This window comes from Telopea speciosissima, chromosome 4 (genome assembly GCF_018873765.1).
Source record: "Telopea speciosissima isolate NSW1024214 ecotype Mountain lineage chromosome 4, Tspe_v1, whole genome shotgun sequence".
NCBI classification, from domain to species: Eukaryota; Viridiplantae; Streptophyta; class Magnoliopsida; order Proteales; family Proteaceae; genus Telopea; species Telopea speciosissima.
Window position 1 is genome coordinate 21,488,161 of NC_057919.1, and position 21,172 is coordinate 21,509,332.

Here is a 21,172-nt window from a genome sequence, read left to right on the forward strand (position 1 = left end):
GATAGAAGAATTCCCTTTCCTGGAGCAGACTTCAAGTACCTCAAAATACGACGGACCGCATCCATATGAGAGGAATATGGATCGTGCATGAACTGACTCACCAAACTCACAGCAACTGCAATGTCAGGGCATGTGTGGGAAAGGTAGATTAGTTTGCCTACTAACCGCTGATAGGCACCCTTATCAACCGGCTCACCCTCTTTCTCCCTAAGTTTCGTAGTAGCTTCCATAGGAGTATCTGAAGGATGACAGCCAAGTAGCCCTATGTCAATCAATAGATCAAGGACATATTTTCTTTGAGAAAGAAAGATGCCCTTTGAAGATCGAGCAACTTCTATCCCTAGAAAATATTTTAGGGAACCAAGATCTTTGACCTCAAACTCACGGCCAAGAAGAATTTTCAAATCCCTAATTGCAGCATCATCATTACCAGTGATCACAATATCATCCACATAGACTACGAGAAGAGTAACCTTGTCACCAAGTCGTCTGATAAACAAAATGTGATCAGCATTGCTCTGCGTGTAACCTGCTGAAATCATAGCCTTACGAAATCTGCCAAACCAGGCCCTGGGTGACTACTTCAAGCCATAAAGGGCACGCTTCAATTTACACACCTTGCCCTTAGTCCTGTCATCAGAGAAACCAGGTGGAATGTCCATATATACCTCCTCCTCAAGCTCCCCATGGAGAAAGGCATTTTTGACATCTAACTGCTGAAGACCCCACCCAAGATTTGCAGCACAAGATAATAACACCCTGACAGTGTTGAGCTTTGCCACTGGTGCAAAGGTCTCCTGATAGTCAACTCCATAAGTCTGAGTAAACCCCTTTGCAACCAAACGTGCCTTGTACCTGTCCACCGAACCATCCGCCTTCTGTTTAACTACGAAGACCCATCTACAACCCACTGGTTTTTTTCCTGGAGGAAGAGCTACAAGATCCCACGTATTATTTTTGTGTAGTGCTCTCATTTCTTCCAACATTGTTGTCTTCCACTTTCCATATGTAGATGCTTCCTGCCAATTTCTAGGAACCGAAACAGAGGAAAGAGAAGATACAAATGCACGAAAAGAGGGAGAAAGAGAGTTATACGAAACAAAATGAGTTATAGGATGTAAAGTGCAAGTCCTAGTACCTTTGCGAAGTGCAATAGGTTGGTCGGAAGGATTACCAGGAGATGTAGGATGCGTATGCGGAGCGGCAATTGGATGGGTACTAGTGCTATAGTGGGATGCAAGCGCCCTCTTGTGGACCTTCCCCTTGTATAGGTGATCATGTTGGAGTTGTCAATTCTCTTCTGAAATTCACCAATAGTTCTCTGGACCGGAGTCTGCTCCCCCTGAGTAGGAATATTAACAACACTATTTTCTATGGTCTCTCCCTATAAAGGATTCCCATTAGGTGAGGGAGGAACAGCCAGAGGTTGTTGGGAGGTCTCCAAAGTAGGATGGGCAGCATCCAAGAGTAGATGGGAAGCATCCAAAAAGGGCTGGACAGCAGCCGTGGGTGGTAAAGAGGGCTGGGCAGCCAGAGGCTCCTCAGGTAGAAGAATCTCGAAAGCCACATCTTCACCAGCACTCTCCCCCTGAAGAGGTGGCGAAGAATAATAAGAAAGGGACTCATGGAAAACAACATCCATGCTAACCATGGTACGGCGGGAAGGGGGATGGTAACATTTATATCCTTTCTGGGTTGGAGAATAACCCAAGAAAATACAACGGAGTCCTCGAGGTTCAAGTTTGCTGGGAGATTTAGTGTCTCGAGCATTACACACACAACCAAACACCTTGGGAGGCACAATAAAGGAGGAATTACCAATTAAAACATCAGAGGGGCTACGGGAGTAAAGTACCCGAGATGGCAGCCTATTGATGAGATAGGCTGCCGTGATAACCGCATCTCCCCAATATTGAGACGGGACATTCCTTACAAACATTAAGGCTCTGGCCATTTCTAACAAGTGGCGGTTTTTCCTTTCTGCTACTCCATTCTGGGCAGGGGTATCAACACAACTAGTCTGATGAATGATGCCATAGTCAGCCAAATATTTTTGAAATTGTGATTCTTTATACTCTGTTCCATTATCACTTCTCAATATTTTAAGAGTAGCACATGCGAGTTTGGACCTTTTATGAAAGTGTTGAAAGCATGAAAAAACTTGATTTTTGGTGTGCAAGAGATAAACCCATGTGTTCCTAGAATGACAATCAATGAAAGATACAAACCACCGATGGCCAGAAATAAAGGGTTTCCGATTAGGGCCCCAAACATCAGAATGCACTAACTCAGAACAAGAAGAACTTCTTTTATTTGAAATAGGATAATTTGAACGTGTCTGTTTGGCCAGAACACACGCCTCACAAAAAAAGTCATCCTTAGTATGTAGGGTGACCAAACTAGGAAATAAATGTGCTAAAATTCCTAAAAGGGGGTGACCTAACCGAGAGTGCCACTGGTAGAGTTGGAAGAGACCATGGAGTTAAGTGCGGTGGAGAAGGTAATGGTGGTGGAGAGAAGCAACCATCATCAAGCGGTACAGCCCACCATGCACTTTACCCAATCCAATCGTCTTCCTAGAGGCGATTAAACACACAATGAGAAGGAAAGAAAGTAACTTGCGATTAAGATCACGAGTAATACTACTAATGGAAAGAAGGTTAGTAGTAAAATTAGGAATGTGCAAAACAGAAGTTAAGGGAAGGGAGGAGGTGCAGTTGATGATTCCCTTTCCAGAGATAGATGAAAAAGAACCATCAGCTACCTTGACCTTGTCCTTCCCAGAAGTAGGAGAGTATCGATGAAACAAACTAGAGGAACCGGTCATATGATCTGTAGCCCTAGAATCTATGATCCAAGGATGGGAGGCTACAGAAGCACAATGACCGCCAAAAGGAATACCTGACCGGGCAAAGTGTGAACCTGAATGAGCGGAAGAATTGGCAGTAGCTGATGTAGTAGAGGCAGCAACAGCGGAAGACCTCAACATACGTCGGAATGCCTGTAGCTCATCCTAGGATAGACCAGGGTCAGTAGTAGGGTCTGTAGTAATAGTCTCAGTCTGATGGGCCTTGGGCTTTGTCTTGGTCTTGGTCTTGGCAGCCCGTTTTGCTTCAAAATCAGCTGGTTTCCCATGAAGTTTCCAGCACCTCTCCTTGGTGTGATATGGTTTGTGACAGTACTCACAAACAACAGTCCCTGTAGTAGAATCACCAAAAGAAGCAGTGCCAATAGGTGTAGGAGTAATGGGGGCAGCAGCCTTGAGAGCAGATCTGTCAGTAATAGGAGGATGTAACATGGCAGCCCTACGGTTCTCCTCAGAAGAAACCAATGCATAAGATTGTTCAAGTGTGGGAAAAGGTATATGGCCCAACACTTGAACACGAATGGGATCATACTCCATATTCAAACCAGCTAAAAAATCGTAGACTCTGATCTTGTCCACATGTTTCTTATAAGAGGCAATATCAACAACTGTAGAGGGGTGAAAATCAGAGTAATGATCCAACTGTTGCCACAGGCTGCAGAGAGAAGCATAGTAGTCCGAAACAGAAAGGTCTCCCTGAGTAGTGTGAAGGACCTTCTTTCGAATTTCATAAACTTGGGCATCATTGCCAAGCTGTCCGTAGGTCTCCTTGCAAGCAGCCCAAATCTGGTCGGCAGTGTCCAGAAGAAGAAAATTATGCTGTAAGGCTGAAGTCATAGAGCCTATGAGGTAGGACATGAGAACACCATTATTGGCCAGCCACTTAGTTTGATCAGGGCTTTTATCACTAGGCTTAACAATAGTGCCATCAATATGGTCAGTGAGGCCACGGCCAGCAATGGCAAAGGAGGCTGATCTAGACCACGAGAAGGTAATTTGAGCCATCCAGTTTGATGGGGTTAGGTGGAAAGCTGTGATAATCTGTCTTGTGATTGCCATCATGAGCAAGTAGCGATGAGAGTTGATAGAGTCACCCATACCGGCAGCGAGAGAAGGCCAAACAATCTTCAAGTAAAGTCCCAAACAAATAGAACCAGCAGCCAAAGAGAACCTTGATCGATTATGGTTTTTAGGGTTTTGAACAAAACCCTAAAGTGATGGAATCGATGGAGGAGCCTAGGCTGCAATAAATAATATCAAAGTGGCTGAAAGACTGAGGTAGAGAAGTCCTTAATACGAGAAACAAATCTGCAGAAAAATTCAGATCCAAACAGGTGCAGCAGCCCAATATCGATAGAGTTAGGGTTAAAAAACCCTGCAATGATGAGATCGATCTCAAGGTCTTCACACACCAAAAACAGATCTGTAGAAGCTGATATAGCTGTCGAAGGAGCCCTTATAAGTGAAGAAAAAACCTGCAACAAAATCAGCAACAGTGGGCAGCAATAACCCTAAGATCGATAGATGTCAGGGTTTTGAAAAAACCCTGATAATGGAGGAATCGATCTTAAGGAAGTCTTCAATCTTGAGGAATAATTTCTGAACCAATAAAACAACAATTCTGCAGCAGCTTCTGGTCTTCAAAGAGAGGAGAGGAGCCCTTGTATCTGATGTAAAAGCAATCTCCAAGAAGGAACTGAAGAACCAATATCGCAGCAGTGTTGATTGGAGTCTATCGGACAGAATTACAAGTCATAAATGAGGTAATGGGGGCAGCAACTAGAGCGCATGATTACCTCATCAGTGCTGCCCTATATGGGAATGAAGAACAAGGGAGAAGAAGGAGAGAACTAGAAGAGAAGAAGATCGAGAGAGAGAAGAAGAACAAATATCGAGAAAAATTGGTGTCCCTAGTTCGAAATCTGCTTTGATACCATGTAGAAACAGATTTGAATTAGGTTAATGCTTGGATGATTAGTTCATCCCAAGCACATTGTATTTATAACTATAATGAAATAGTAAAAATAATTACATAAGCAATGTGGGATTAAACCACATAAGAAACTAACAAATAATAAAGGAAAAAATTCCAGAATACCTCCACGGTATTTTGGCCCAATATAACTAACACTTTAGTATTTCAGTTTCCTAGTCATAGGTTAAGAATTGGGTTAGGCCTTTCCTTTCTAGAGTAGGAGTCTATTTTTGAGTCTTTTATATAAGGTTCTAAGGTGGGCAAGCATGGAACACGAATTTTGATTAATGAAAAGCTTTTTGCTGCTCTTCTTCTCCATTGAAGACTTTTGTCTTGTGTTTGATCAAGGCTGGTGGGATTGTGTTTGATCCAATCGACACCTTGCGGTGTGAAGCCCCGATAGATCATTCAAGAAATCGGTGTTTGCTCTGATTGACACCTTGCAGTGGGAAGCCCGGGTGGTTTGAATTTATAATCTGTTTTCTCCATTGCTGTTACTTTCAAGTTCTACATTGGATGAGGGTGACCAGTTTGTGACCTTGGAGTGTGTGGGGGGCAGTGCAGGCTCCTTTCTCATTTCTTTTGTGCATGGCTTTTGTGACAGGATGGACAGGAGGGGCTTGTGGGAGAGGCTACAGGAGTTCTCCCAGTCTGTTTCCACTCCTTGGGCGGTGGGGGTGACTTTAATCTTGTTGTGGCTTGATTGAGAAGGTGGGTGGGAGGCCGCTTGCTCTCTCTCGCTAGAGGACTTTGGAGGATTTGTTAATAGGGCGGCGCTTATAGATGCAGGGTATGTTGGGAACATGTTCACCTGGTCTAACAACCAGAATGGTACTGGTAGGGTGATGGCTCGGCTGGACAGATTTTTGGTGAATGCAGAATGGGTAAATGTATTTACTAGGTGCTCAGAGACTCATTTTAGCAAGACTTGCTCTGACCATGCGCCTCTTGGCCTCTCCTTTGGTGTGGAAGGGCGTTGTCCTTCATCAGGGTTCAAGTTTCAACAGATGTGGCTCCGACACCCTGAGTTTCTTTCGTTTGTGAAGGAGCAGTGGAATAAGCCGGTGCTAGGGTCTGCCTTGAATGTGCTCTTCTTGAAGCTTAAAGGGCTTCGCTTTGCCCTCCGCTGCTGGAACAGGGAGGTGTTTGGCAACATACATCAGCGTATTAGGGATGCAGAGGATGCGGTATGTAGGGCTGAAACTGAGTTTGACTCACGTGATGAAGAGGCGACCAGGGCTGCTCTGGGGAGGGCTAGGGATAATCTCCAGGAGGTGTTGTTGCAGGAGGAGATATTCTGGAGGCAAAAGTCCAGGGTTCACTGGCTTAAGGAGGGGGACCGCAATACAAAGTTCTTCCATTCGATGGTCAATGTCAGGAGGAGAATTGCTTGTGTGGAGCGCATCAGAGGGGCTAATGGCGAGTGGATCTCGGATGTGGAGGGGGTGCAAGAAGAGGCCGTACGACATTTTTCTGGAATTTTTACTTCACAGGGCGGTGTGATGGATTAGGGGTTGTTATCGGTGATCCCTGAGGTGGTGACTGAGGCTGATAATGCGGCTCTGCTGGTGGCCCCATCCTTGGAGGAGGTTAAGGGTGTTGTCTTTGCCTTGTCTGCGGACAGTGCGCCTGGGCCTGATGGGTTCTCGGGCCATTTCTTCACAGCTTGCTAGGAGGTGGTGGGAGCTGATGTGTGGGCTGCGGTGAAGGAATTTTTTGTAGGTGGGTCTCTCCCTAGGAGTTACACTGCTGCCAACTTGGTCCTGATTCCAAAGAAGGACAACCCTGAGGTGATGGCTGATTTGAGGCCTATTAGCCTGTGCAACTTCTCCTACAAGGTAATTGCGAAGATTATGACTTCTAGGCTCGCGGGTTTGCTGCCTACCTTGGTGGCGGAGGAGCAGGGTGCTTTTGTGCAGGGGAGATGTATTCATGATAGCATTTCTCTTGTGCAAGAGGTTACGCACGAGTTGAACAGGAAGGCGAGGGGGGGAAATGTGATCCTTAAGTTAGACATGGCCAAGGCCTATGATCGGCTTAAGTGGGAGTTTCTGTGGAGTATGCTCTTGAAGTTTGGGTTCTGTAGGGATTGGGTCAATCTGGTCAGGAGGATAGTCGAGAATTGTTGGTTCTCGGTGGTGCTTGGGGGCAGGCAGTCAGGGTTCTTCAAATCTACCAGGGGGGTGCGACAAGGGGACCCACTGTCGCCTTCGCTGTTCATTTTGGCGGAGGAGGTGCTTAGCAGGGGAATCAAGGAGTTATTTATGGAAGGACATGCCTCCGACTTCAGGTTGCCGAGGGGGTGCCCAGGGATCTCTCACAGTCTCTTTGCTGACTACACCATCATTTTCTCCAGGGGTCTCAAGGGCTCTCTCTTAAGCAGATCATGGGGTTCCTCTCTAGGTATGAAGGCTTCTCTGGACAGCTTGTCAACAAACAGAAGAGCTGTTTTGTGGTTGTGCACAAGGCTACGCCGGCCCATGCTAGGATGGTGGGGGCAGTTACAGGCTTTACTCAGAAGGCACTTCCTATCACTTATTTAGGAGCCGCTCTTCACTGTAGTAGGCTCAAGATTTGCTTCTTTGATGGTCTTGTTGATAAAATCAATAGTAAGGTGGCAGGATGGAAGGGTAAGCTCCTCTCAACGGGGGGCCGGGTTACCCTGCTGAAGCATGCCCTCTCTTCTATCCCTATCCATGCCCTGGCCACGTTGGATCCTCCTAAAGCTGTGTTGCGAAGGCTGTATGGCATCTTTGCTGACTTTCTCTGGGGAACCTCGGAATGGGGGAAACGAAGGCACTGGGTTAGCTGGCAGAAAGTGTATAGGCCACAGGAGGAAGGGGGCCTTCGTGTTAGGTTGCTGGACGAGGTTGGGCTCTCTTTGAGGCTAAAGGGACTTTGGCGTGTTCTGACGGAGCATTCTTTATGGAGCAGTTTTTTCAAGGCCAAGTTCTTCAAGGGTCTCCATGTGGTGCTGGTTGACCCACAGGGGGTGACCTTTAGGTCTTGGAGGAATGCGTTGGCGTTTAGGGGAATGGTCCTGGAGAAGTCTCGGTGGCTGGTTGGCACTGGGAAATGTCTTTTTTTGGCTGGATAACTGGTCTGGGGCGGGTCCTTCGATTGATGCAGTGGACAATGCCCTCCTGCGGGTGAAAGATGCTGTTGAGGGGGATGGCTCTTGGAGGCAAGACATCTTGGATCACATTGAAGATGAGGCCATCCGGCAGGCTATTGTCCAAGGTAATTTTCACATCTCTGAAAGGCATGATGTTCTAGTGTGGACACCGGCTAGTGATGGTCGTTTTTTGACCAAATCGGTTTGGAATGAGATCAGGACGGTGGGGCCAGTTGCTGCCTATGCAAAGTGGATATGGAACCCCTCGCTCCCAACCAAGGTGGCTTTCTTCTCTTGGCAGTTGTTGAATGGCAAGATACCTACGGAAGTTACCTTAATGTCAGTAGGGATTCCATTGGCCTCTCGTTGTTACTGCTATGGTTCCCCCCAGAGGGAAACTATTGATCACTGCCTAATAGGTGGTGTTACTGTGGCTAAGGTGTGGAGTTTCTTCTCTCGCCTATTTGACTTGGTGCCTCACCCAGGGCAGGATGTTAGGGGTCGGCTAGCGCTACGGCATGGGTTGGCGAGCTATAGGTACATCAGTGATTACATTGTTGGGCTTTTACCGGCTTTGATCGTGTGGGAGCTATGGAAAGAGAGGAACAACAGGAGGCATGGGGAGTCTAGGCGTACTGCTGCCACTATCATTGATCGCGTTAGAAGGTGGGTGAAAGAGCTCGCGCTCCCCTCATAGGTGGGCAAACGTGGATCTGCAAGGTATGGGCTGATTCAGCAGTGGTTCGGGCTAGTGGTTCCTCCGGCCAAGGCCACTCGGCCTTTCCCTGTTTTTTGGTGCCCACCTTCTGTTGCTGTCAAGCTAAATGTTGATGGAGCCTGTCGAGGCAATCCAGGGAACGGAGGAGGAGGAGGGGTCATCCGGAATAATGAGGGAGCAGTCCTGGCAGCTTTTTCTAACAGCTATGGGATGTGCACTAATGCTATTGCAGAGCTGAGGGCTCTGAGGGATGGCCTCCGCTTATGCCATGATCTGGGGTACATAGATGTGCTTGTTCACTTGGACTCAGAGACCACTGTTAGACAGATAAATCATAAGAAGTGTAACCTGTGGCAGGGATGGTACTGGTTTGATGAGATCCTCCAACTGATGGAAGCGTCTAGGGCGACGGTGGCTTTTGCTTACAGGGAGAGCAACAGGGCTGCTGACTAGCTGGCCAAGCAGGCTTGTGCATCGCAATGCTCCATAACCTTTCAGCCGGATAACTTGCCGCTAGGCGGCTTTCGATGTATAGTGAGGGAAGATAAAGAGGGCCTGCCGGTCCTTAGAGCTTAGGACTTGGTGTGTTCTTGTTAGCTGTATAGCTTTGGGCTGGGGTAAGGCGGGACCTCCCCCCCTGTATTCGTTATTCTTTTTTGTCTTAATAAAATTTAGGGGCTGGCCCGGGTCCCCGAGAAGTTCGGGTTATAAAAAATAAAAAAAAAAGTTCTCCTTTCAAGTTCTGATTTCAAGAGTGAATTTACATCATCAAGCACTGTTCAAGTCTACTACATCACCCCAAGTCTGATCCATTCTGTTCATCATCACCAGGTAAATCTAGAACTGCAAACCACAACTATTCTTCTTCCCTTCTACAAGGTCACATGCAAGGTGAATTTCACGAGAAATCTGCCCAGCCAAATCTAACCATTAGAACCTGCTACAATTTTGATAGAATCTTCCTCAAACCCTTAGAGGACTCGATCCAAATTTCATTACCATCCACCCAGATGATTGTCTGAAATTACACTTTTACCCCTCTCTCCTATCTCTACTAGGAAACCTCCATAACTCTAGATTTAACTATCTGATTTAGCCGTAACTTTCAGCATATATTACCCTCCACCCTACCCACACAACCTAAATATTAAGCCCATTCAACCACCTGATTTCCTGTTACTATAAACCCTAGATTCCATCATCTTCCATCTTTCAAAACCCTAAACCTAACTTGCTGCCATTCAAGTTTACACACTTCCGCTTATCAAAACATCTCAGGACCTTCACTGATAGACTCCCCTACACCTGCCTAGCATAACCAATACCTCAAACCCTAACCCTAATTTTGACCTAAACTCATATTCTGCCCCAATCGGTCAACCAGTTCATATCAGATCCTGGTGTACTGGCTCCTAGTTGGTCTTCTACCAATCTAAGACTACATTAAGATTTATCAGGGAGGCAGCCTGGTCTGATGATGTGGCCTGGTTCTTGGTTGGTTGAATGGAGCACGTTCCAGCGGACCAGATTTCTAATTTTGAGGAGCATATAGTAAGGGATGAACAAGAACCTGTCCAGGTTCATCCCCCCTATAGTCCAGCATATTTTGTGGAAAATTATCAACAGATTTAAATAAATTTTGAGCTAGCATATTTCCAGATTTGAAGAGGATATCGTCCAGCATGTCAATCCAATATTCTGCCTACATGATAGGGATCGACCAGCTTTATTTTTAGGAAGTGATTGGCCATACCGACCAACTTTATTTGAAGAGATATTTCCAGAATCGAATTCTGCTAAAGATTAGACATCATACAGCCTATGTAAGAGAAAATAATCTTCAGATTTTGGTGGGCCCCATGGCCATTGCGTGGAGAAGCCTTTGGAGGGCTATGACAGCTTGTAATCATCCTATAATTTAGGGAATTATCGTATCTTGTGTAGAGATTTATTAGCAGTCCAATAGTTTCTATTTTTAGGTCTCTTTGTTTGTTAGCTAATTAGTTGGGATTGGGTTTACTTTGTAATTGTTTTTAACTAGGAAAAGTCCATAATGCTGTAATTGAGTTGAAGTTTATAAACAAAGGAAAAAGGGATGAAACAGCCAAGTCGAGTTGGAGAAAAGAATGAGCTTGGTTAAAGCCATTAATGGCTGTGAGAGGCAGGAATGGTGAGATTCCATGGGTGAGAGACCCATCCCTATCCCCTTCTTTCTATCAACCTTCTCTATTTTCTTCTTTGTTTATTCTGGTTTTATATTTCAATTCCCTGCAAATCTGAGATCAACCAAGGTTCCAACCTAGTGTTGGGAATATTAATTCAATAAAAGATTTCATAGTTGCTAATTGAAGAAAGCCCCTAATACCCAGTGGATGCTGCTTTTCATTGAAGAGTTTACGACCCTCCTGTAGAATTGGTTGCAGCCTAGCTATTCTACATTAAGATGGCAACGAGACTGTTTCTACACTGAAATCAATCTTGAGCTCCTTCCCATCAAAATGAAGGATTTGGGACATCTCCCATATTTTCTTGGACTGAAGGTGTGAACACTACTCTACTTTGTTAACCAACACAAATATGTCCAAGATCTGATTAAACTGGCAAACTTGACTGATGATAGGAAGGTGAATACGCCTATGGAAGTTAAGGTTAAATACTCTAAGCACACTGGAGAACCTCTTTCGGATCCTACTACATATTGACACCCTGTGGGATGACTCGTCCTGATATCGCCTATGCTGTCCATATTGTAAGCCAGTTCGTTTCATCGGCTTGTCAGTGGCACCTCACTGCTGCTCACCGTATTATTCGCTATTTGAGAGGTACACCTACGCGATTAGGTTTATTTTTCTCATCTTCCTCCTCTTCAGCTGCGTGCCTATGATGACATTGATAGGGCCTGTTTTCTGGATACTCGGCACTCTACTTCTGGCTGGTGTGTTTTTCTTGGCAACTCACTTATTTTTTGGAAGTGCAAGAAGAAACATACGCTTTCCAAGTCTTCTACTGAGGCTAAATACCGTTCCATGTCATCAGTTTGTAGTGAGATTGTTTGGCTTCATGGGTTACTCTGTGATTTCTCCATTTCATCATCAGATCCTACACCGCCATTCGCATTGCTTCCAATCCTGTTTTACATGAGCACACAAAACACATTGAGGTTGATTGTCACTTTATTCATGAAAAATATCTTAGCAACCTCATTCTTCTTCCTTACATAGCTTCTGCTCATCAAATTGTGGACATTTTTACCAAAGCTGTCTTCAACATTAGTTTGAGGGAGTGTGTAAAAATACAGGATAGGATTCTTCCATTGTATAGCTGTTTATAATTGTGTAATATTCCTTTCCATGTAAAGCTCTTTCATTGTATAGACTTACCTTGTATAGGTCTCCAATTTTTGTGTATTTATATGGTATTCCTCATGAATACAAGATATAGTGAATATTTTACCTGTTTACATTTCCTTCCTCCATTCATTCTTGTTTCATCCAAGCACTAGTTCTACGATTATATTTTGGACATATAGAGATGCAGAACTGAAGTCCTACATCCGCAAGAAGAAGAAAAACAAGAAGTAGTCCAAGTGTTAGAGTAGTTTAGTAAGGATGCCTATGTATAGTAGACTCCCCTACTTAGTTTTATTTCCATACTTAGTTTTTATATTATGACTTAAATTGAACCGGTCCAAAGAGTTAATATTTATGGTTGATTGATTCTAGTAATGAACGAAGAGTTTACAGCATGAAGGAGAAGAGGAAGAAGAAGACAGTTGGAGAGAATCGTGGAAAGTTAGGAGATTCTTCTCCTAACATCCATTTACTTCATTAAGCCATAATTAGGAAATTACAAGGACCTCCCTAGGGAGGTAAAAGAGAAACATAATAAAAGTTACAAAATACAACTCTAAGACATATGACATAGACATGTACTAAAGTACCCCTAGTACATACACTCTAACACTCCCCCTCAAGCTGGAGAATAAATGTCATACATTCCCAGCTTGGAGAATAAGGTATTGAAGAGACTAGGAATGAGACCCTTGGTGAAGATATCTGCTACTTGATCACCTGTCTTCACAAAGGGAGTACAAATGCACCCAGAATCCAGCTTCTCTTTGATGAAGTGTCGATCAACCTCAATATGTTTGGTTCGATCATGCTGAACCAGATTATGGGCAATGCTTATAGCAGCTTTGTTGTCACAATAAAGTCTCATTGGCCCTTCAATTTCAAAGCTCAAGTCTTGAAGAAGTCTTTTTAGCCATATAAGCTCACACACTCCATGAGCCATGGCCCTAAACTCAGCTTCTGCACTGGATCTAGCTACAACTGGTTGTTTCTTGCTCCTCCAGGTAACTAGATTACCACCCACAAAGGTACAGTAACCAGAAATAGATCTCCTATCAGAGACTGAGCCAGCCCAGTCAGCATCTGTATAGCCTTCAATCTGCAAATGGTCATGTCTGGCAAATAGAAGGCCTTTTCCCAGACAGGATTTCAAGTATCTAATGATGTGATACATCGCATCCAAATGTCCACTCCTGGGGGCATGCATGAACTGACTCACCACTCCAACTGCATAAGAGATGTCTGGTCGAGTCAGGGAGAGATAGATGAGTTTCCCAACTAATCTTTGGTACTTGCTTGCATCTATAAGAGAAGAACCACATTCATCACCAAGCTTATGATTCGGCTCAATGGGAGAAGTTGCCGGTTTGCACCCTATCATGCTTGTCTCTTTCAAAAGATCCAAGACAAATTTCCTCTAGCAGATGTTGATTCCTTTCCTTGATCTAGATACTTCAATACCCAAGAAGTACTTCAAGAGTCCAAGGTCTTTGATCTCAAACTGTCTAGCCAAATAAGACTTCAAGCTGTTTATCTCCGCAACATCATTCCCAGTTACCACAATGTCATCAACATAGACAATGAGAGCTGTAACTGTACCATTACCTCTCTTGATAAACAAGGTGTGGTCAGCTTGGCTCTGATAATACCCATTCTTTAAGATGGCTTGTCTAAATCTCTCAAACCAGGCCTTAGGAGACTGCTTGAGGCCATAGAGAGCCTTCTTCAAGGGACACACTTTCCCTTCAACTGAGGGACACTTAAAACCAGGTGGAGGTTGCATATACACTTCCTCTACTAAATCTCCATGAAGAAATGCATTCTTCACATCTAATTGGTACATTGGCCAATCTTTATTGGCTGCCACCGAAAGAAGAACCCTGATTGAGTTTTGCTTGGCTACGGGGGCAAAAGTCTCCTGGTAGTCAATGCCATACACCTGATTATACCCTTTTGCAACCAGTCTAGCTTTGTACCTCTCCACTGTACCATTGGATCTATACTGGACTGTATAAACCCATCTGCATCCAACTGGAGTTCTCCCCCTGGGAAGATCAACTAGTGTCCAAGTATTGTTCTTCTCTAGAGCCACCATTTCCTCAGTCATTGCTTGCATCCATTTTGGATCAGATAAGGCCTCTGTGACATTTTTGGGAATAGAAGAAGACTCAAGGGCAGTGAAAAAAACAATACCTTTAGGAGAAATGGAGTCATAGGAAACAAACTGGGCTATGGGGTTAGTATAGGCTCTCTTCCCCTTTCTCATAGCAATGGGAAGATCTAATTCAGAAGGAGAGGAATTACCTGACTGAGGAGGATGAGACTGAGGATGTGGATCCAAAGAGGGGTTTCGGCAGGGTTGCTTATACCATGGTTGCTTCCCTTTTTCCTTCAACAAGCATTCACCTCTTGTGAATACACCATCTTCTTTGAATCTTATTCCCTTGTATTCTTTTTTTCTGCTAGCATCACCACCACTACTAGCATCAATATCAACAACAACATCCACTTCTTTGTACTTTCCAATATCAAATAGGAATGGGGAAGTGGAGGTAGGCAAGGGAGATAGAAAGGGAATGACATCAGCATTCTGTTCACTGCTAGTACTCTCCCCCTGAACAGAATGTTGAGGGGAAGAAAAATAAGGGATAGACTCAAAGAAGGTGACATCTTTGGAGAGAAGTCGCCTTCGGAAAGGAGGTGGAATCAGAGTAGCCCAAGAAGATGTACTTGAGAGCTTTGGGATCGAGCTTGGTACGGGCTGATTTATTGACATGAACATAACAAACACAACCAAAGACTCTCGGAGGTAAGGAAAAAACGGAGGATTGAGGAGAAAGAAGAGCCAGTGGAGATTTGGAGCCAAGAAGTGGAGTTGGCATCCGGTTAATAAGAAATGCAGTGGTAAGAAGTGCATCCAACCAAAAGGTCTTAGGCACATGCATACCAAAGAGAAGACCCCTGATGATCTCTAGCAAATGGCGATTTTTGCGCTCAACTACCCCATTTTGTTGTGGGGTGTCAATACAAGCCAGTTGATGGAGGATGCCATTATCAGTAAAGAACTGTTGGAGTCCCCCATACATGTACTCACCCCCCTTATCAGACCGAACAATTTGAATGCGGGTACCAAACTGAGTACTAATAAGATGATAAAAATCCTTGAAAGCATCACAAACATCACTCTTTTGTTTCAACAAAACAGTCCAAGTAGACCGAGAATAGTCATCCACAAATGAAACAAAGTAACAAAATCCAGATAAAGAAGTCGTAGGGGAAGGCCGAAGGCCCCCAAACATCAGTATGAACAAGGGAAAAAGGTGCAGTAGATCTATTACCACGATAAGGATAAGATGTACGACAGTGTTTAGCAAAAATACAAGATTCACACTGAAAAACATAAGATGAAGGAAAAGAAGTAAACAAATGGGGTAACTGTCTCCTCATAACAACAAAAGAGGGATGACCCAAACGCTGATGCCAAAGCAGTACAAACTCCAAAGTACTACGGTCACTCTGACCACAAACATAAGCTGCAGCAGTAGATTGGGCAGGTAACCGTGGTTCAAGAAGATAGAGTCCTCCTTTCTCAGTCCCACTGCCAATAACCCTCTTTGTCTCCAAATCCTGAAAGACACAATAGGAAGGTAAGAAAGTAACACAACAATGTAAGGATTTGGTTAGGTGACTCACTGATAATAGGTTAGTAGCAAAATCAGGAACATGAAGGACAGACTCAAGGGAAATAGAAGGAGTAACTCGCACATTACCCTTACCAGAGACAGAAGAAAGGGAACCATCAGCAACCCTTACCTTGTCCTGGCCAGAGCAAATGGAGTAGGAATCATAGTACTGGGACATACCAGTCATGTGGTCAGAGGGGCCAGAGTCAATAATCCAGGTGGGTGCAGTAGAAGGAGTAGACGAGACCTGCAGAGCTGAAGCAGAAGTAGCTGACCCTCCTGAAGTAGAACTAGTAGCTGACCCTCCAAGGTGAGGCATGAGCCGGCGGAGGGCGGCAATGTCATCCTGTGACAAAGAATCATGAGCAGACTGGAGTCCAGATGTCTCAGACTCGGATGTCACAGAGTGAGCCCAAGCCCCCCCACGCTTGCCTCCACGGGCACTAGAGGAACCATCACACATACTAGGGGGCTGCCCATGAAGATCCCAACACCTGTCCTTGGTGTGTCCAAGCTTGCCACAGTGATCACATTTGAACCTCTCACGGTGATCTCCACGAGTTGGCCCTTGGCCTCTTCCCCCACTTTTCCAGTCTCTGTGGGAACTAGAAACAAGAGCAGATCTCTCTGTTGATGGTGTAACATCCATAGTTGTTTTCCTGGTTTCCCCACTCTGCAAGTAGCTGCACACGTCATCCAGAGATGGAAAGGGAGATCTCCCTAGGATTTGCAAGCGAAGAGGCTCATATTCTGGGTTAAGACCACCCAGCAAAATAAGGACTCTTTCCTTTTCACGGTTCCTGTAGACCATTGCCTCATCCTCAGAATTGGACAGGTGGATATTATTATAGTGATCATACTCCTCCCACAAACTGATAACAGTGTTGTAGCAGTCAGATATGCTCCTATCGCCCTGTTTCATATGAATGATTTTTTGAAGGATTTGATACACTTTAGTTGCATCACCAACTCAATCATAAATCTTGGAGGCACTGTCCCAGATATCCTTCGCAGTCTCCTTGCTCATAAACCTCCTACCTATGTCAGGTTTCATGGAGAATATCAGCCAAGTCATAACAGTGGAGTTCTCAGTCTCCTACTGGACATAGCCTGTATCAGTGGTAGCAAGAGCCTTGATAGATCCAGTAATGTATCCCAATTTCCCCCTACTGCAGAGGGACAACTTCACAGAACGGGACCAATCCAAGTAGTTGGTATGGTCCAATTTCACAACGGATATTTGGGTGTTGGGATTGTCAAAGGAGGCCATAATTGGAGAACCACTGGCCGGAATTGGTCCACTGACCTCAGAATCAGCCCCAGACACCGTAGACATACTGCCAAACAACTCAGGGGAATGCAAAATAGAGCCTTGTATAAATGGGGAGACACCTCAACCCAAACACAGCAAGGAGAACAGCAAGCAACAGGCAAGCCAAGAGCATACACTTGATGAAAAAAAAAAGAAACACAAACTAAATGTTTCCACAAACCATACAACAGCAGCACATATCATCCAAGGCCATAACACTACTCAAATCTGCCACTCACAACAATTAAGAACCACACAAGACAGCACATCCTCAACAAGGTCTTCAACAGAAAAAAAAGAGAAAATACCCTGCTGGCAGTATCGTGGATGACAGAGTAGAGCTCTCAAACCTGATTCATGTAGCAATCAACACCTTATGAGCCTTAAAAAGGACCTCAAGGCACTCAAAAATTCCCAGCCCCAAAGCAAATCAAGCTGCCAACAGGCAGAATCGAACAGAGAAAAGAAACCCACTGGCGGAAAAAACTGGGCAGCAATATTTGGAGCAGCACTCCTCGAGCTGCTTCTCTCTTCAACCGACTGTTGGAGGGGTTGAAAGGACACCCCTGGGCGATCCAAATGCACCACACCTCATCCCAAAAGGTTGAGAGATGAGGGAGAAACGAAAAAAAGTTGCAGAGGCTGGCGGTAAAATGGTGCAGCTGCTGGAGCTTCAACTCTGCTTCATCAACATCTGCAGTCCCTCCATGCTTTATTGAATCAAATAATGGAACTCCAAAGGGATGTATTGCTTCACATGGTACAGCCCCTAATGGAACCCTAAAGAGAAGAAGGGTTCCAAAGAGAGGTAGAAGAAACAAGGCAGACCCTAGCCGACTCTCAAACTAGAGGACCTTGATGCTCTGATACCAAGTTAATATTTATGGTTGATTGATTCTAGTAATGAATGAAGAGTTTACAGCATGAAGGAGAAGAGGAAGAAGGAAGAAGAGAGGAAGAAGAAGACAATTGGAGAGAATCGTGGAAAGTTAGGAGATTCTTCTCCTAACATCCATTTACTTCATTAAGCCATAATTAGGAAATTACAAGGACCTCCCTAGGGAGGTAAAAGAGAAACATAATAAAAGTTACAAAATGCAACTCTAAGAAATATGACATAGACATGTACTAAAGTACCCCTAGTACATACACTCTAACACAAAGTTGGTTGAACCAGAGGACCAATTTAAGTGTGATGCAGGTTTATCACCAAATTGGGCTTCTTTCCTTAAAAATAAGTCTAGGGTTGGGTTATAAACATGTTGGGCCTTTGGTCTCATGGGTTTTCAATGTAATAGGTCACTTTTATGGACCTAAAGTAGGGGTACATAAGTTGCATATGGGATTAACCCTATACTTAGTTTATTTTCATGTTTTAGTGTTTTAAATTGAACCGGTGAAACACTGGTCCAATTTAAGTGATTTTAGAATATTCTTTTAGGATAGAATCTTTTTACCGTTAGTTATATTTTAGGGTTCACACCTCTACACGAATTTAGAGAGGGAGTGTTTTGTATTTAGACTCAGCCTGGGATTTCCTATTCCTAGGCTGCATAGAAATTTAGGCCTTTGGCCAATATCAATAAAGAACAACCATGGGGCTCCTTTTTACCTCATTGTTTTAGAAAATTCTGCTCAAGCTGCTCTGCAGCTTTGTTCTCTCCCTAGGAGCATGGTTTAAAGTATCGACCGATACGATACATACCGATACGTCTTCTTTTTTTTTTTAAATGAACTGTCTTGAATTGTATCAACCGATACGGGCCGATACGTTTCGATATGACCGATTATCGATACGTCCAATAAAGGGTTCTGTGGCTGGTTTAATACATATCGATCCGTATCAGCCAATTCGACTCGATACATACCGATACATTACCAATACGTACTGATACATACCGATACGCACCGATACGTACCGATACCATCGATATATTCCATAAAAAAAAAACCATTTTCACTCATAGACTCGATACAACTCTTAATCTAACGAAAAAATGAAGGAAAACTCTTAACCAAGAGTCTAAAATCTTGCATTTAATCTTGGTTTTTCACACTTTTAAACTAAAAAAACGAATCAAAGAATGCAACAACATCATCCTTTGCATCATCCAATACTCTTCATGGCTATAGACGATTACATGTAAGAAACCTCATCTTTTATAACAATTTCAATTTAATGCATTGTTTTGTTATACATTATTCACCATTTTAGGTTTATGCATGACACTTATTATATATTGCTTATTTATATTGTTTTTTGTTCCAAAAGTGTATTTCCATGTGTATTTTGATCATTTCTATGCATATCTGTATTGTTCGATACGTATCTCCGAAACGATATGATACGATACGATACGTCTCTTAAAATTACCCGACCGATACGATACCCGATACCGATACTTTAAACCTTGCCTGGGAGATCGTCTTGTGTTTGATCAAGGCTGGTGGGATTGGTGTTTGATCCAATCGACACCTTGCGGTGTGAAGCCCGGGTGGTTCGTTAGTGGAAGTGGCGTCTGACCCAATCGACACCTTGCAGTGTGAAGCCCGGGTGGTTTGTTTCAAGTTCTCCTTCAAGTTTTCTGTCAAAGATTCAATTTTTATTCAAGCTACTGTCATTACAAGCTGCTGCCGATTACTCCCTGCTAGTGCAAGTACGTTTGAAAGCAGCCCCAACCCCATACTTATTCTTCTCATCCTCTACAGCCCAACCCTAAGTTTTCCCCCTATTGTTTTCAATTTCCCATAACCCTAAGTCACCCACAGACATAACCAGCCATTAAAAATTCACCAAACTTCGCCCATAACACCCCCTGCCCATAAGGAATACTCAATCCACACTGCTGCCCATTCCCACCATTAAAACCCTAATCCCTTCCACCTTAAATCAAACCTGATAAACCCTAAAACCTGCACAGCACTAATCCACCATCAGAATCTGTCCAAAATTGGACCGAACCTCACTCACACAATGCATACCATTCGGTCCAAACCCTAGGTCCATCCCATCACTCTTTCGCTCATCAAAACATCTCAGGACCTTCACTGATAGACTCCATCACACCTGCCTAGCATAACCAACACCTCAAACCCCAACCCTAACCCTAATTTTGACCTAATCGGATCACCAATTCATATCAGATCCTGGTTTACTGGCTCCCAGTTAGTCTTCTACCAATCTAGGACTACATTAAAGTGATTTTAGGATATTCTTTTAGAATAGAATCTTTTTAGTTTAAATTGTAATTTAAGACTCCCACCCCTCTCCACGAATTTTAGAGAGGGAGTGCTTTGGTTTTTTAGACAGCCTAGGATTCCTACTCCTAGGCTGCATAGGAAAAAGGCCTTAGGCCAATATAAATAATAGTAAAATCGTGGGGAGCTCTCACCTCGCAATTTCTGATAATTTCTGCTCAAACTGCTCTGCAACTTTGATTCCTCCTCTGGAGAATTGTCTTGTGTCTGATCAAGGCTGGTGGGATTGGTGTTTGATCCAATCGACACCTTGCGGTATGAAGCCCGGGATGGTTCTTGAAGATCTCCTTCAAGTTCTAGTTCAAGATTCAATTTTTATTCAAGTTTTCATCTTCAAACAAGCTGCTGCCAAGATTTCTCTGCAACAACAGTGAGTTAGAAGTATTCCCCATCCTCGCTATTCTTCTTCTAATCCTCTCACATCCCAACTCTAGCAATCCCCCTTTTTATTTTCACTTTGCCAATATCATAAACCTGTCCAGACCTAACCCGCCATCTACGAAACCCCAAAATTGGAACACTTAACCCCCTGCCCATTAGGACAACTCAATTTCCTTTGCTTCCCATTCCAACCATTTAAAACCCTAACATCCCCATCTCAAATCATTCCCCAAAAACCCTAAAACTTCCATAGACCAAACCAACCATCAGAATCAGCCCAAACTTGGCCGAATCTCCCTGTCACCCTTAGGGAAACTCGATCCAAGCCCCTGCCTAAACCCATCCTAAACCCTAGATTCCCTCATTATTCTCTTTTTCAAAAACCCAAAACCCTAAACCTAAGTCGCTGCCAAACCAAGTTTACACTCTTAAACCTATCAAAACTTAACCTTCACTGATAGACTCCCCTACATCAACTTACCCTAACCTTACCATCAAACCCTAAGTACCCTCA

General features: G+C 44.0%; 1 protein-coding gene across 1 annotated transcript in view; it reads right to left on the minus strand.

Annotated features, from left to right (window-relative positions):
- LOC122659801 (ATP-dependent 6-phosphofructokinase 5, chloroplastic-like) overlaps positions 1 to 21,172 on the minus strand; it is a 79,891-nt gene that overhangs the window by 34,395 nt on the left and 24,324 nt on the right. The gene's annotated exons all lie outside the window — the stretch shown is intronic.